This window comes from Podarcis cretensis, assembly GCF_951804945.1.
Source record: "Podarcis cretensis genome assembly, chromosome: 1".
Classification (NCBI taxonomy): Eukaryota; Metazoa; Chordata; class Lepidosauria; order Squamata; family Lacertidae; genus Podarcis; species Podarcis cretensis.
In genome coordinates, this window is record NC_137170.1 from 90126761 (window position 1) to 90144860 (window position 18100).

Here is an 18100-nt window from a genome sequence, read left to right on the forward strand (position 1 = left end):
GAGTTCATAAGTGACTGTAGAGGCCAATTCTGGACCCATACATCCTTCCACAGTGGGGACATTGGTTTCTGGGTGGGAGTTGATCACAGTGTGATTTGCCAAGCACGCCTTACTCTTAGCACGTTTTCCCCTTGTGTCCCGAGTTCGAGTGTCTTCAAAGCCCATGACACCTTTGGTAAAGGCTGTTCTCCAACTGGAGCACTTGCAGGCCAGTGTTTCCCAGTTATCAGTGCTTATACAGTCAAACCTTGTTTTGCGTCCCCCTCCGCTTGCATCTGCTTCGGCGAACGTCTGCAGCAAACCCGGAAGTACCGGAACAGGTTACTTCTGGGTTTGCTGCTCTCGCATGCGCAGAAGACCTAAATTGTGCTGCGTGTGCGCAGACGCAGCACTTTGGTGTGTGTCATTTTTGGGTTGCAGCGGGGCCTCTGGAACGGATCCACTGTACTACATTTTTAAAGATTTGCCTTGGGAACATCTTTAAATGTATTTTGTTGTCCACCGGTATTTCACATTCCATTCTTAAACTGGGAATAGAGTAGTTGCTTTGGAAGCATCCGAACAACATGACCAGTCCAACAAAGTTGATGTTGAACAATCATTTCTTTGACACTGGTGACTGGTGATCTTTGCTTCTAAACCCTGCATTTTGTAGTGCCCCTTAAACAATAGACACTCAAAGCTGGGGGGGGCACAGGGTACCCAAAACCCAACATCCAATCGCCTCAAAACCAGTGCCAAACTTTTGTCATCATTTCATAGCATTCTATAGCAAAAACCCCTAAAAACTGGCCCCTAAAAAATGCCAGGCCAAATGGCCAGGCCATGGGTCTCTCTTACATGCAGTGCCCAGAATCTCACAGGGAGAGAAGAAAACAGCTGTGGTCTGTAATACCATTGAGATGGGTCATTGAGTCAATAGCTTACTAGATTGGTAGGTTTTGCTTCCACACAGTGTTGCTCCCATTTTACTTTCCTCCATATAAACAAATGAGTGCTATTTATGGAAACCATAAAATAATTGATGTGGAAGATCAGTCAAACATGGAACCCCCGCCTGCATTTTGAAGTGACATATTCTAGGACAGAGTGTGTTATGATATTTCTAAACATGAATTTTGGCTGTACTGGACTAGAGATAATTGTGAATGGGCATCCAAATTATTTTTCTATGAACATATAATATATATGCAACATTTATGACAAAATTACAAGTACACATAAAACAATACAATGAATAAAATGAAAATAAAAACAAAGGAAGGAACTGTGTAATTAAAACATCAGGTACTTATCAAGGGGGGGGGGTTAAATCTGTTGGAATTAAATTGTCTTAACCAGTTGGTAAAAAGGAACCAGAGAGGAAGCCGCATGAGCTTTCTGGGACCATCTTGCCACTGTCAGCTGTGCTTCTACCCTACTGTGGGGTTGGTATTTGTGGGAGCTCCTATTGGAGAACAGCCTTTACCAAAGGTGTCATGGGCTTTGAAGACGCTCAAACTCAGGACACAAGGGAGAAGCGTGTTAAGAGGAAGGTGTGCTTGGCAAATCACACCGTGATCAACTCTCACCCAGAAACCAATGTCCCCACTGTGGAAGGACATGTGGATCCAGAATTGGCCTCCACAGTCACAGACTCATTGTTAAAACCGTTTATGGGAGACAATCTTACTCAGCTACAAGTGATCACCAAAGAGAGAGATTTGTGGGAGCTATCTGACCACATGTATGCACACATAGACACTGATGAATGTTCAGCCAACATCATAAATGTGAGGGCCACACATCTTACACTTGCCTCTGTGTGACCCTTCCCTGTTGAAAAAGTTACAACTGATGGGTAGGATGGTAGAATTTCTCTGTGATGGTTTCTTAGTCAGCCCACACCACTTGTTCCAAGGACAGCATTTAGATATGAAACGTTCTTTCCACTCCACTTCCATTTTGTCCAAGAAGCTGACTTGTTATCTGCTCCCTGCATTCTCTTCTACAAAGGGTTGCTCTGGGATCAGAACATGTTAAGTTTCCATTTAATGGGTGAGATGGGAAGAACATAGCTAGCATAGATCAGCTTGAAATATTGACAGATACTAAACAATGCTTATTCCAGGAAAAAAGCTCAGCAAGCAATAACAGGAGTGCTCATAAAAGCAGTGCACTTTGCATGTGTGCTGTTATTTTTTCCAAAGAGATGTCACTGGCATGGCAGGAGGTGAGTAGCCAAGGTTTAGTCCCTGGGACGAGAAAAGGATTGCTTTGTAAAGTGTTTGATCCTGCAAAGAGAAGATAGAGCAAAAGCCCGAGATGGAATTTATTTGAATAATTACATCCAAGAAGGGCTGCTTTCAGTGACTAGAGGGTGATTAGGAAATAAGTATTAGTAAAAAGCGCTAAGCAGCTGAATGCCTTTGTACCTAATTTTGATATATACTGTTATTTACTCTCACTTTTTCTGCATGCAAGCAGGCCCGTCTTTAGCAGATGTGGCACCGGGGTGCAACTATCTGCCCAGCGCCCCCAAATTACCATGGATAGTGGGGGGGGGCAAAGCTGCACACTGCCAGCCATGGGGGGTGCGACTCTCCCCCAAGCTGCTGTGGGAAAGCAATCCCCGCAGAGGCTTGGGAGGGAAGTTGCGCGCCTGCAAGCCATATGGTTGACGGTGCGCAGCTGGTGGGTGTGCAGGGAAAGGAGAAGCCACCGGCAAAGCCTCACAGCTCCCCCACTCGCTGGGGTGCCCCTGAGAGGCCAGCTCCCTGGCGCAACACACCACTAAGCTCTATGGGAAAGACGGCTCTGCACTGCAAGCAAACTCAGCACGCTTCACAATTTTGGATATGTGAATGTTTATGAAGACAAAACCAAATCTGGAACTAAATTTACCCTAAATTCAAAATCTGCTGATTTCTTCAAATTCAAAACCATCTACTACTATTACTAATCCTTTGTAGTCAACTTCCCATTTTTGAAACTGTAAACTCTAGCATTTATCCATGCAATATGACATGACCGTTTGGAAATAAGGCTAACAAGGTCATGGACATAATATGCTTTGTACAATTGGTGGTAGTAGCAGGACAATCCATGATAGCTTTCAGTCTCATGGTAGAAGCAGGCTGTATGAAAAGCCACTTTAATTACCCTCCAACATTTCTCCCATTAAAAATAGGGACGTCCCTTTCCATAATGATAATTTTACTATTTATACCCCCATACATCTTACTGGGTTGCCCCAGCCACTCTGGGCAACTTCCAACATATATAAAAACATAATAAAACATTAAACATTTTAAAAACTTCCCTATACAGTGGTACCTCAGGTTACATACGCATCAGGTTACAGACTCCGTGAACCCAGAAATAGTGCTTCAGGTTAAGAACTTTGCTTCAGGATGAGAACAGAAATCGTGCTCCGGCGGCGCGACAGCAGCAGAAGGCCCCATCAGCTAAAGTGGTGCTTCGGGTTAAGAACAGTTTCAGGTTAAGTACGGACCTCCAGAATGAATTAAGTACTTAACCTGAGGTACCACTGTACAGGATAGCCTTCACATGGCTCGGGGGTCGGATAATTCTATACCCTCCAACATTTCTCCAATGACAATAGGGACGTCGTAAAGAAAAGCGGAACATTCCAGGATCCAATCAGAAACTGAGACACCTTCTCTAAATCAGGGACATCCCTGGAAAATAAAATAGGGACACTTGGAGAATCTGCTTTCAATTGATCCCTGTGGTGCAAGAACCTATTAATCTCCAGCAACTTGCTGTGGAGTGGACTTTATGCTACTGCCAGCCAGGGCTGGATTTAGATGAAGAGAGGCCCTAGGCTACTCCACTTGTGAGGCCCCTCCCCATCCCCCTCACAACTAGAAGAATATGGAAGAGTGTTATAAACAAAATTGTGTGAAGCCAAGGATGATGGTGGGTATTTAAAATTCTGCAATTCACAATTTCTCCTCTAAAGGACATAAGATGTTATTGTTAAATACCATGGTGATTTTTTTAAAAAAAAATTTGCATAAAATTAACACTGAAAAACTTTTGCAATAACTGAACTTTGTAAACCTTTTGCAGAATAAGCATTCTTTTTTAGGAAAATGAAGTTGTAATGTTAACACCTTGAGTTTACAAATTATATTGCCTGGAAAGTATAAATAATACGATCACGATTACCTGACAGTGTGGCACTTTTAGATTCTACTTTATGATGTCATTAAAAAATCAGTTTTAAAATACATCTTAAGAAGTAAACTACAACCATCAAATACAGTAAGGCTAAAATGTTTTTCCCCCTAGCCTTTCTCATAGCAAAATCATCCAAAACTTCATCAAAATTTGTTTGTCTAAGTTTGTCATTTTCAATGAACAGAATGCTCAGTGCAGACAACCTGTCTTGAGACATTGTGGTCCTTAATTAATTTTTATTTTTTTTTTGAGTCCTGAAATACTCCTCTCTCCCAAGTAGTTAGTGACCATAAAGCTAAGAAATAGCTGCAAGATTGCTTTCACATTAGGAAAGGCCATCTGAATTTTTGCCTTGTATACAATTTGATAAAGGTCTGTGTGAAAGTGCTCTGCTGTAAGCCTACGCCTTTGTGTCACGTACAGGTGAAAAGTTCATTAGTAAGTTTCAGGTCAATATCTTCTGGGTATGCTTCCATCAACAGTTCAACATCTTGCTTAATTTATTGCTTAGTTAAGGTTAAAGGGACCCCTGACCATTAGGTCCAGTCGTGGTCAAATTAGCAAGAATGGCAACATCACTGTACACAGTACTTCTTATTTTTAAATTGGCTTCAAGTGCATCTAATATAGGAAAAAAGGATTTTATCCTAAACCTATCTCTTGAAGTGCATCTAAGGCATCAGGTTCACTTCTGTTATTTCTTTGCTGTTTCCTTGTTTTGTAGTTGACATTTGGCAAGGTGGCTTTTGTTGTTTCTCAAGCTCATCAAAATTATTTCTACTTTTCCTTAAAAAATCCAGAAGTGAACTGTACAAACTTGCACAAGAACTCAATAACAGGTCTGATTTCTGAAGGGCTTTGCTGACCTAGTCCAAAAATGCAGCATAAACACAAATTCCAGTTCTTCCATTTTCTGCAAAAGATTGTTAGCTTGGAGCCTGGTTTCCCTTTCCCATTAACGTCAGAGTACAAATGACTGAGGGCATCAATGATAGAACTGTAACTTTCCAAAACAGCTTCTGTGGCTTTTGCGTGTGCATCCCACCTAGTGTGGGACAAATATTTAGGCACTTTAGACTGAGGTGGCAAAAATGGTTTTAGAACTGCCCATCTCTTTGAGGAGGACAAAAAGAAAGAATAAAATTCGTTGATAATGCCAAAACAGTTCACTGCATCAAGGCAGCAATCCACAGCTGAACAGCCCACCAGATTTAAAGAGTGATCTGTCAGCTCTTGTTGCTTCAACGAGTGGTTGATGCACGAAAGCCGTGATTGGTCTTAACTTCATTATCATAGCATTTTCAAGTCTCTGTCTCTTCTGCTTGCTAGACCACTTTCAAACCTTTTACGCATGTTTCAATTAGAATCTAAAAATAAAAATAAAAATTAATCTTCAACTGGATAAACATGGGCTTCTGTCACTCTTCAGTAGCTGCCACCACTCACTGACTTCCCTATGCCTTTCTTGAGGGGCAGTGCGACCCCTCTGGATGACTCCTGGGGTTTGGAGATGAAAACCCCTAAATTTGGGTTTCTCCTGGAGGGTTGGCACCTGTACATTTTTGGGCTTTTCCCCTCCCAGGACCCTTCTTAAGGCACTGGTAGTGGGCAGAGCAGGGGAGACTCTGTGGTCACAGCACCAGACTGGGCTTTTAAACAAAGAACAAATGTTTTCTTGAATATCTACAAGTAACAGGATTTGAAACACAAAAGGCACTTTAAATTAAACACAGAAAAGGAAAACACCACCAGGCACAAATAAAATAAGACAAAACACAGTTCCTCTGACCCTGAACTGATCCCTAAACTTATTTTCCCTCAGGATGAGGTCCAGTTACCAGCCTGCAGCCTGGCCTCCTGCCTTCTACAGGTAGTTCTGGATCCCTTCCCACTGCTGCCTTCTCTGGTCCCCAAGGTGGGCAATTTACAGTGCATGCTGCAGGCACCAAAAGGGCTCTGTGAAGTGTGAAAGGTAGACTTTCCTCCCTGGGAACTGGACTCACCTGCAGTTCCTTATCAGGTACTTGGGCACCAAAATATGGAGTTAAGGGTGCAGATAAGCAGACTGGAAGGAATAGTGGGGGAGTAATCATGGCAGCTGATGGAGGGTTGTGGGACACAGACATCCAAAAGCCTCGTGCCACGGCCAGGACAAAGGCCTGGCCAGGATGGTCGTCCTCTTATATAACCTGCTGGGATTGACAAGGCATCTGACCCTCACCTGAATCTCATAACTGTCCTGACAGGTGATTTGGTCTGCAGCCACAGTGTGGAAACAAAGGATGAGATTGCCCCCCAGATACCAGGCACTCTACTATTAGGCCCCAATGTTTTTCTTACAGTCTGCTTCTCAATGAAGTAATCAATTTTAATCTAGCATTTAAATTCTCAAAATTTTCTTATTTTGAATTTGAGCAAGTAAACTACTGCTCTCACTTCATTGCAAACAGTATTTCTACCTGCGACTCACCTGAGCAAACCTGCTCCTCCTCCTCCTTTTACAGATATTTTGTTGCCATTTGCAACTGTAGCTGCCTCTGATTAGTTATCATTTAACTCTTTGGGGAAATAATTAGCAACACACGTCGTGTGCATGGAAGTTGCCGAACCAATTAACCCACTAGAAGGATTACTGTTAATAGCACCAGTTTTCCTATAACTTGATATTGCTGGACATAAATCTCCATTGGTACATACAGTGGTACCTCGGGTTACATACACTTCAGGTTACATACGCTTCAGGTTACAGATTCTGCTAATCCAGAAATAGTGCTTCAGGTTAAGAACTTTGCTTCAGGATGAGAACAGAAATCGTGCTCCGGCGGCGCGGCAGCAGCAAGAGGCCCCAATAGCTAAAGTAGTGCTTCAGGTTAAGAACAGTTTCAGGTTAAGAACGGACCTCCGGAACGAATTAAGTACTTAACCCAAGGTACCACTGTATTGGGTGTATACGTACAGGTTTATGGCCATGCTGTTGTGTAGTGCTTATGCGACTGAATAAAAGGTGGCTGGGCTCATCATCCCGGGGGTTTTTTGGGGGGGAGAAGAAGTGACAAAAATTATTTCCAATAAGTGCCCCCCCCCTTATTTCCATAATAAGTCCTTGAGTCTATACTCTGAATAGTGACACCAGGGACCTAGAAGGGGCAGGGCTTGTCAATCCAACCTCTGCACAGTCTCATCAGGGTTGACCTCAAAGCAATTGGAGCAATTGGGCCCCGCAGGCAATCTAGATGGATTTTATTTACCGGTATATCTCCAAGATTTTGCAGACTTTGGCTGTGAACTGGGCCCCTACAAAAAAAATATTCAAGTTGTGCCCCACTGCTTCAAATTGGGCCCCACTGGCTAGCCCTGAGTCTCATAGTTGCTGGGACTGAGTTGCCCTGCCCTTGCATGAAGTCTTGGGTTTGCAATTTTGGGAGAGGGGAGGCTGCCTGCTGGGGAGTGGGTAGGCTGGGGTACTGGGAAGATGGCAGGCTGGTGAGGCCCCCTAGATTTAGAGGCCCTAGGCTTCAGCCTACTTAGCCTATACATAAATCTGGCACTGCTGCCAGCCCATGTTTTGGTAGTTTTTAAAAGGGCAGAGAAACAGAATGGCCGAACGTTACACAAAAACATCTTCCCATGTGGAAGCAACACCACAGGGAGCAATGGAAAGCAGTATCTGCTGAGAGACATTGGTTTGTGTGTTTCAGCTCTGAGGAATCACTGGCTTAACAGTTGTTCCTTGGTAAACAGAACCCTGGGAACTGTAGTTCTGTGTGCAAGGTTTAGGATCTTCACTTTCTCACTACAGTCATACAATTCTGTGAATTCTTTGGTATAAGATGTGATAGGTAATGGAAATAAAACTGATATGTACGGTAGGTCTGTAGTGTAGATAGGCCTTAAGGGTCCTGTTGTATCCTTACAAGATGCAGTTGCTTCATTTTTTGGACCTTTGTTCGTTCCTAGAGAGCCCCAGTGGAATGGAGCATGGAAAAAGGAGAAAGGAGGACAACACTGGGAACATAAATAAAGCCAAGTCTTGACCACAGCATACTCCTTACCAGGAACTCCATTACAAAATGTTGCCCTACTTATAAGCCAACTTCTAGTATTGTGTGGGCATTCCCAGTTCATGAGGCCTGCTGCAAAGCTTAGCAGATGTACGAAAGATTTGAACATTTTACATAGATGAGTTTACAGGAGGTATGGCATGGCCCACTCAACCTAATGGAGTTTGCTGTGTGCATGCCGATGTTCAGAGACTACTGGCCACTTTCTGGGTGGCCATTTTGCTGACATGGGGTGTGAAAGTGCTTTATGAAATGTCATAAGGGGCACGGGTGGCGCTGTGGGTTAAACCACAGAGCCTAGGACTTGCCGATCAGAAGGTCAGCGGTTCGAATTCCCACAAGGGGATGAGCTCCTGTTGTTCGGTCCCTGTTCCTGCCAACCTAGCAGTTCGAAAGCATGTCAAAGTGCAAGTAGATAAATAGGTACCGCTCCAGCGGGAAGGTAAATGGCATTTCCGTGCGCTGCTCTGGTTCACCAGAAGTGGCTTAGTCATGCTGGCCACATGATCCGGAAGCTGTCTGTGGACAAACACCGGCTCCCTCGGCCAATAAATCGAGATGAGCGCCGCAACCCCAGAGTCTGTCACGACTGGACCTAATGGTCAGGGGTCCCTTTACCTTTACCAACGTTTTCAACTGTACACAATTATTTCCCATATATTCAATAAATGTTTTCCAATCTTCTCTAAACATATATTCTTCTTGTTCTCTTATTCTATATGTTGAGTCTGCAAGCTGTGCATATTCTGTCAACTTAAGATGCCACTCTTCTTCGGTTGGGACCTCACCCGTTTCCATTTTTGGGCTAATAAAACACAGGCTGCAGTAGTGGCATACATAAATAACCTTTTTTGACACCTGGGAAATTCAATCTGACTGCCTTGTGAAATTTCATTGTCAGAACTCGTTCCCCATAGAAATTTTGCTAGAAGGGGAATCTTTCAAATTAGCACTAAAAAGGTAAAGGTAAGGGTACCCCTGCCCATACGGGCCAGTCTTGACAGACTCTGGGGTTGTGCGCCCATCTCACTTAAGAGGCCAGGGGCCAGCGCTGTCCGGAGACACTTCCGGGTCATGTGGCCAGCGTGACATCGCTGCTCTGGCGAGCCAGAGCCGCACACGGAAACGCCATTTACCTTCCCGCTGGTAAGCGGTCCCTATTTATCTGCTTGCACCCGGAGGTGCTTTCGAACTGCTAGGTTGGCAGGCGCTGGGACCGAGCAGCGGGAGCGCACCCCGCCGCAGCAAATTAGCACTACTTTGGGTGAAATCCAGTGGCAATGCCAGATGCTTACAAATAGATTGGCCACCTTTCTGCCAGAGGGGGCTTCTGTGCCTTTAATACCATGCAGATGGAATAAACTCAGCAATGGCCCAAGAAGCCTTCCTCCACAGGGAAGGAGTCAGAACTATGTTTTGCAAGCAATTGGTGCCTCTGCCAACCAGGAAAATTCCTCTATTGTTACTATGATGCTAAGACGATTATCTGGCTTGTAAGCAACTAGAGCTGCCTGCATTGTATTTATGCAAAGTCGGGTGTGTTTGCCTGCTGTTCTAGAAATGAGATGCCACAGCTCAGGAGTCAATATGGGCTGCCCATGATGTTAAATCCCAGGATAGGGATATTTGGGGATTTCAGAAAGAAACATGATCTCATATGCTAATTCTCCCACTCTAGGCTTTTTTCCTATAAATGGGGATAGCTCAGGTTGCCCCCTCCTGGCGCATGTCAGGAGGCAAAGGAAGTAGCGGTGTGAGCTAGGTGTGGATTTTCACCTTGGATTTGACCACTATCAAGGGTTAGAATAAAATCTCACAGAAATTTGAACGTGTGGTTATGGTCAGGCCTCTTGGGATTCTTAGGAATAAGAATATGGGTGTACAAGATGCCTGAGAGATGTAAAGCCTAATTTTCAAGTTCCTTTGCTACACTTTCCAGTCTATTACAAGACCCAGGAAGGACTAGCCAGGGTATCCTGAAATACTAAATACTAAAAATACTTTCATAACTATATCAGAATAACTTCTACTGTTACAGATGGATGATGAAGAGAGAACAAAATTGTATCATCATTTGACAGAGAGAACTGGGTCTTTTGCAAATTCAAGTGGGAATGTCAAGGGGAGAAGGCCTTGAAAGAGTAGAGAGAATAAGATGGAAAGAGGAAGCAGTCCCGAACAAAGAAGTTTAGCAAACCAAGTTAATGGACTATGCTGAAATGGCGAAATTAACTGGAAAGCTCAGAAATCAAGATGACAAGAAATTTAAAAAAGAATGGGAAATGTTTATTATGTATTGGCAAATGTATTGTAAACAAGTTAATACATTGGCAGGATTTTAAAAACACTTGTAAATTTAGAAATAGTACAGGAAATCTGAGGTAAAAAAATAATAATTTAGAGTAGAAATGATATGCAGCTGAAATGAAAATTTAAGGAACCAGAGGTGGGGGGGGGGGTTCGGAGAATCCCATTTTATGGATTCAACATTGTTTTTGTGTATATTTTTCTTTGTTTGTGGTTTTTATTGTATTTGTTACTGTGTGGGTTTTTTGTTTTTGTTAAACATTTAATAAAAAATTGATATATATAAAAAAGAAAGAGTAGGGAGAATATACTTTGTTTGGGGCACACATAGGAACCCTTGGGCCTACAGATGTTGGTGGACTACAGTTCCCATCAGACCTGCCTCTCGACCATATGGCTGGGTCTGATGTGAATTGGAAGTCCAATAACATCTAGAGGGCCACAAGTACCACATCTCTGATTTGGGGATGTGAAATGCCTTCAGGTATACAGGACCGAGGCCATTTAGGGCTTTAAAGGCCAGCACCAACACTTTGAATTGTGCTCAGAAATGTACTGGGAGCCAATGCAGGTCCCTCAGGACCGGTGTTATATGGTCCCAGTGGCCACTCCCAGTCACCAGTCTCGCTGCCGCATTCTGGATTAATTGCAATTTCCAAGTCACCTTCAAAGGTTCCCTGTAACCTCATTTCTCACAGTGTGGGAACAGCCAGAAGGCCCTCGGCACTGGACCCTTGTGAAGATCACAAGATGAGCTCTGTTCTATTCACTGCCCAAGATATTTTTGCTGCCTGGTGTAAAGGACAAGACAGGGCCTCCCCCTCCATTCTAGGTATGGAAGCTGATTGGAGAGGCCATTTAATAGTAGCTCAACACTTTTCATGGGATAGAGTCCTCCACTGCACCTGAAGGCAGCAAGCTAGCTTAGGGATGTCTAGGGCAGGCCATGTAGCACACCTGGCCCTGTCTAATGTTAGGGGCAGGCCCTGCCTCATACAGCTATGGTGCATTCACTGACATTGCCCCTTCTGCAGTATATGAACGTAAGTACTATTATCCCATAGGCAGCTAGCTTGAACTGCAGCTCTGCATAGTTAAGAACTTCAGCTAAAATTATCAGGGGCAGGTCAGCTACATAAATAATACTCAGGAAGTATCCAGATTCTCAGTGTTTGCTGCCTACTTAATCCCTAAATTCTAGGTCCCTTGAGGACCAGCCTTTTAAAATAATTACTACATTGCTTGGGTAGTTACAAGCATTTGGCCTTTGGCCTGCTGCCTTTGGAGCCAACTTGAGGCCTTTTATAAAGACATACTTGGTTATGTTGGATGACTTAATTTTTAAAAATCAAATTTTTGCCATGAGTCCTTCTGCAGCACAGTGGGCAAACTTCAAGTACAGATATTTGCTTAGGTCTTGAAAACTGGAAGCCTAAGGATAGGAGCACAATTATGTGGGATGAATGCACTTAACAGCAGACTCTCTCATCCATCTGCAGCTTTACATGTTACATAAAAAGGGAGGAGTCAGAGCTTTCCTCTTAGGGACACCCTGACCGGCACCTGGTTGGTGGAAAATCAATGGCCTGGTCCAGAAGAATCTTCTTATGTTTTCGTGTTCTTCCCATTTCACAGAGATGTGGAAACTCTGACTCTTCCGATGCTGCTGAATTTCGACATAGCCAGTACTCAGAGGTGTTGAGAGGTGTAGCCCAAACCAGACCCGGAGAGTTCCAGATTCTCATTCCCTGCCACCGATCACCTTCACAGTGCACCACACCTGTGCCACAAGAAAGTGCTTGCCAAGCTAGAACTTCAGATGAATCAAACTAGTGAGCCTTAGCTCACTATAAGTGAAAGGCCCATGTCCTCACTAGCAAGTATGAGTGCCAATGGCTATGTAGAGTGCCATTTTTAATGGGGAGGTGGCATATATTAAATTGAATCTAAATCTCACTGCATCTCATCTAACCAAGCTGTTGGGATGGTGGTGGCAGAATCCTTGCTCACATCATGATTATACATGATGATCATATTTGCATGGCTTTACTTTAAAAAAATGAATCGAGACCATGGCTAATGTGGACATTGACCAGCACATCTCCCAAAGCTACTCTTTGTCCCTGGGGACAGGAGCTGTGATCAGTGCAAATTACAAACAGCGGCTTGATACAGAAGAAGGAATGGAGCTCATTGGAAAAACAGCGCTGGGAAGAGTAAACGCTTTCTTCCCTTGCAGCACAGTCCTGCTCCAGATCAGGGTCCATCACACAGTTGCTTTTATTAAAATTTTGCAAATGCAATCATGCGTTTTCTGTATCGTCCAAGTTGGCCCTCAAACCCTGCTTATGAACAAAATCCATTCAGCGAGCCTTTTTCCTGGGGAAATTGGACTGGGCTACATCCGCACACAAGCCAGCATCCTGTCTCTCAGCCTTTGATTCCCTCGGAGGAAATGGAGGGAAATAAAGATTGTTTCTGGGGAGCGAAATCCTTCCTGACAGCCTTGGAGCACACCAAAAGAGATGCTCACAAGATATCCTTGCAGCCGTATCTGACTGAATCTGGTGAGGATTCCCCCCACTTTTTACCTCCCATTACCGTTCCCAGGGATCAAAAAACGAAACAGAGTCTTATAAATGTAGTGGCTATGATTACAGGTAGCTATTAAGGACATGTGCCCAGCTTCTTAAACACATTCTGCTTCTGTTTGCAGAATGTTATAAAAAGCAGTTACACTTTTACCTGGGGGAGGAGGAACTGGAGGAGGAGCCTTAGAGAGCGGTGGGAAGGCAGGAAACTTCAGTCTTCACAACTGCTTCTGAAATATACTCGGAGTCGAGAGTGGATTTCATGCTCTTTATTCAGCTCATAGTGGTGAGGAGGAATGGAAGTTCTCCCACAGTATCTGCTTTATATACATTATTTACACAATCGGCTGCACGTGATTGGCTAATTCCGGGATTTTCCTGTAGGCAAATCAGGTTGTGGATTCAATTCCATCTGGAGCTGGATTGGGTGGTTCCTGCAGACCAATCATACTGCTGCATTGTTCTAGGACCAATCACACTACTGCATTCTGAATCCTATTGTTCTAGGACCAATCAGACTGCTTCATTTTGGATCCTATTGTTCTAGGACCAATCAGACTGCTTCATTTTGGATCCTATTGTTTTAGGACCAATCAGACTGCTGCATTTTGGATCCTATTCAATTCAGTACATAACACCTTCATTGGGGCAAGACCTAATGGGAAGGGTTGCTGTGACCACTAGGCCTGCAGTGTTTTGCTTCTTTGAAAAAAATGTGACTTCACTGACACCTGCATTTCTTATTGCAGACTTACTCCTGACTCTGGCTCCTGGCACATGTACCTGTCTGTTGACACCCCACCCTTGCACATAACCCTTTTTCCAGCTTTGAGACTGCAGCAAGCTGGCTCTGATTTCATGGTGTTTCATTCTTCCACCCCACCACACTGATACATTCCTGTAGGTCATTTTATGCTCTGCCAAGTATTCAGGCTCTCTGCTCATTTCAACCCCACCAAGCCCACTAATTCTGCTCTGCCTTCCTTATCAGCTCTCCTCCCCAGCCATCCAACAGGCACTGATCTTCCTGCTACAGACAGAGTACCTCTGGGTGAGCAACATGCTCCCGCTCCAAACCGTTTTGCCCACTGCTTTTATCAGGGATGCTCCGCTTAATTACCACACTCAAGTTTTTCTCCTTAATTGCATCCTCATCCCGGAAAGACACGGGAAGTCTTACTGCAAGGCAACACTCACAGAGGCAGGAGGCTCCTGATCATTGAGAGTTCAGTCAGGAGCCTTCAGTGAAGTATCTTTAAGTGATGGCTTGCCAGGGGGATGTGGCTGAGAACAAAGCAATCAAGGCAGCCTCTGTCCCATTAAGGGAAGCTTAAGTGGAACAGGAAGCTCTCTGCCGCTATTGACAGAGGAGGAGGCAACAAAACGGGTGGAGGAAAGTGTTTGCTTTGTGTAGGAAGGGAGGATCAAGAAGAGGCTTTATGCTTTTAAAAAAAAATAAATGGCTGCCTCCCAGCTCTCTGCTCCTGAAGGGTCAAATCAGAATGTTATGTGTCTTGTGTTCTCCCTTTCCCAGGGCTGATTTAGCACACAGTGGTGACTTAATGTAGAGATGTGCTTGCTTCATGTAATTGGTGTAGCATTTAAAAGGTACTTAGTCCATGCACTGTTATGTGCATCAATCGTCAAATGCTAGTGCAGGTACCAGCTAAGCATTACATCCAAGTAGTGGTTGGGGCAGATTCAGCTGTTCTTGGGTCTGGACTGCCTTAAGCAAAGGGACAGAAAGGGGATTTGCTTAGTAGGCAAGCTGGGCTTGCTAAGGTCAGGATGCCATAGTAGCCATGGCAGTGAAAGTCATAGTTTGAACCACTCTGGGACAGCAGGCATCTACTTTTTTCCTTTTTCACATCAGTCATTCCACAAACTACCTAATTCAAAGCATTTGCACAGCATGGGCACCAGGTAAGCCTCTCTGGAGAGGGCATTCCATACATGGGGCAGCACCACTGAGAAGACCCTTTCCTTGATTGCCAGCCACCTCATTTGAACAGCTGGGGAAACCTGGAGAAGGGCATGTGATCTACTATTGAGCTACAACAGGCCAAACTGCAGAAGAATAAGAAAGTCTTCTCCTCTCCAGTCCTGCTTTATCTGACTTGGTTCTGTCCGCTTCCCTGTCTCCTAGAAGAAGAAGAAAAGTCATTTTGATGTTTCCTTAATATTTTGTTTTTCATAGAATCCTAGAGCTGTAGAGTTGGAAGGAATCCCGAGGGTCATCTAATCCAACCTCCAGCAATGCAGAAATCTCAGCTGAAGCCTCCATGACAGATGGCCATCCAACTTCTACTTTGAAACCTCCAAGAAAGGAGAGTCCAACACCAGAGGCAGATTTAGGGGAGTGCGATGGTTCGGTTGTACTGGACGCAGAGCCTTGGAGGTGCTGCAGGGGACACCACACAAGAAAGAAGATTCCACCTAAACATTAGGAAGAACTTCCTGACAGTAAGAGCTGTTCGACAGTGGAATTTGCTGCCAAGGAGTGTGGTGGAGTCTCCTTCTTTGGAGGTCTTTAAGCAGAGGCTTGACAACCCTATGTCAGGAGTGCTCTGATGGTGTTTCCTGCTTGGCAGGGGGTTGGACTCGATGGCCCTTGTGGTCTCTTCCAACTCTATGATTCTATGATTCTATGATTCTATTATGCATAATGGAATGCAAGAAGTTGGGAGCACTGAATTTTGGTGTTGCTCAGGGCCTCAAGGTCTGCCATGGCCACCACTTTCTGAGAGGCAAGTGACCAAGCCCTAATCTGCTGAGGGTTTCTCAGCGCTTATACAGAGACCATTTTTATTTTGTGATATGTGGGTCAGGGGTCCATAAGAGCACATAAGGAAGCTGGCAAGTAAGTACCGGTATGTGTATACAGGCAAGGAGTTATCTGGACACCCCTAAGTACAAGAGAACTGTAGGGGGGCATTCAAATGACTCCACAACACCATATAAGACGAGCCCTGCTGCATCAGGCCAAGGGCCCATATAGCCCACCATTCTTATCCAACAGTAGCCAACCAGATGCTCATGAGAAGCCCACAAGCAGGAACTGACTGCAACAGTGGTCTCTCCACTAGTGTATCTGTGAGTGTGCCTTACATGTATATCAACAATCTCTGTGGGATTTTCCATGTGCATATCAGTGTATATCTGCAGCATTGCTTATCTCTTTTCTGGAATAATTGATATAAAACCCTGATACAGAATAGCATGTTAACTCACACACACTTCAAGTTTAAAAGCATCAGTGACTTATCACCAGCAGCAGTGGTCAAACTGTCAAATGGAAGTCCTAGCAAAATAAGTTTCTATAGTGTTAAAAATAAATAAGAGATATGTTTGACCATTGGACCTCCTTGGAGGCTTAAGCACCAGCGCTGAAGAGGACTTGTTCTGGCTTCCCATGATCTAGCCTCCTAAAAGGGTTTGAGACAAAGCAAGACCACATCTTGCAATGCAAACCTACAACCAACTGTGGTATGCATGTGACTAGCAGAACTGCCTGGGCAGGGCTAAATAATGTCCAAGGACAATCCAAATGCCAAATTAATATACAGAAAGCCAGAGGAGTTCTCCATCAGGCTTGTCCTCAGTCATTCAGGTACACTTTACACAAGGCTAGCCTTGAAAACAGCCCAGAAACTTCAGCAAGTCCAAAATGCATCTGCCAGGATTCAATCAGTAGCTACCCCTTCATACCACATTACATCATTCCTCTGTTGGCTTCACTGGTTGGCAGTGCATGTCCATGCTCACTTGAAGGTTATGGCTTAAACCTCTAAATGCAACCAGAATATCTCTGAACCATATCCCTCCATATGCACATGCCTGAGGCTTATATTTCACTGCAGAAGTTACTCTTCAAGGTACACTGCTGGCTGAGAAACAGCGTATAAATACCTGAGAAATGAATATGGTTATGGAGCTCCCATGGCTTGCTTTTAGGTGTGTGATAAATATGAATTTATTTAAGTGGATTTTGTTACAATCTTGATTTTATTGTATATTCCCCTACTTGGTTTTTAGTTTTGCATCTTGGCTTGTTTCTGTTACTGTTTTTTTAGGTCGCATTTTTATATTGATTGATTCTTTTATATTGATTTTATGTGAGCTACCTTGTGTACCTTTTGTAACAAGGTAGAGTGTAAATATAGCACATGCATCCTTTGCAGCCATGGTACTTTAATCAGTACCATACTAAGATGATAGATCTGTCTCACATATATTCACGCTGCCACCATGGTATCTGATAATGGAATGTATTCAAGAGAACAACACAATGGGACACAATTAATATATTTCTTAATGAGCAAAGCATCTCCTGGCATTAATGAAAATATAGATAATCATACCTGTAAGCCATCAAATCCTCTGCAGCTAATTAATCTCGGGGGGGGGGTGTCTCAGAAGAACCAGATTACCCACTACCCTCTTTAAATCTTCTGAACTGCATGCAGGATTACACATCTTCTAGAACAGGTGGTGAACTAGCAGCCTGCAGGTCTGATTTGGCCCACCAAGCCTTGACCCATCAACCAACAACTCTGTTTACTGACCACACTGACTTTACCCTAAAATTACAAACCATCATTTCTGATATCTGTGAAGCCTGTTGAAAGTAACAACTAAACTCAAGCAGTAGAATGGATCACTTGATGTGCCAAAACATGTAATATATTTGTTTAAATCATCTCATTCTAAGTGGCCTGAAACCCTTCATGTGTGAAGTGAGCTAATATTTCCTGTGGGGGGGGGGGTATTCCTGAAGATTATCAGTGGCAGTTGTTCTTAGAGGCTCTGCTATTGTGTGTGTTAAGTTTCATGAGGAAACACGATCAAAATTATGCCAGAACAGGGGTCATCAAGTCACATGTGCAGTGTCACAAGTGTGCTGTTAATAATATAAGCATTCTGATGGGACGGGGTGAAAGTCCTCATATTATGCAG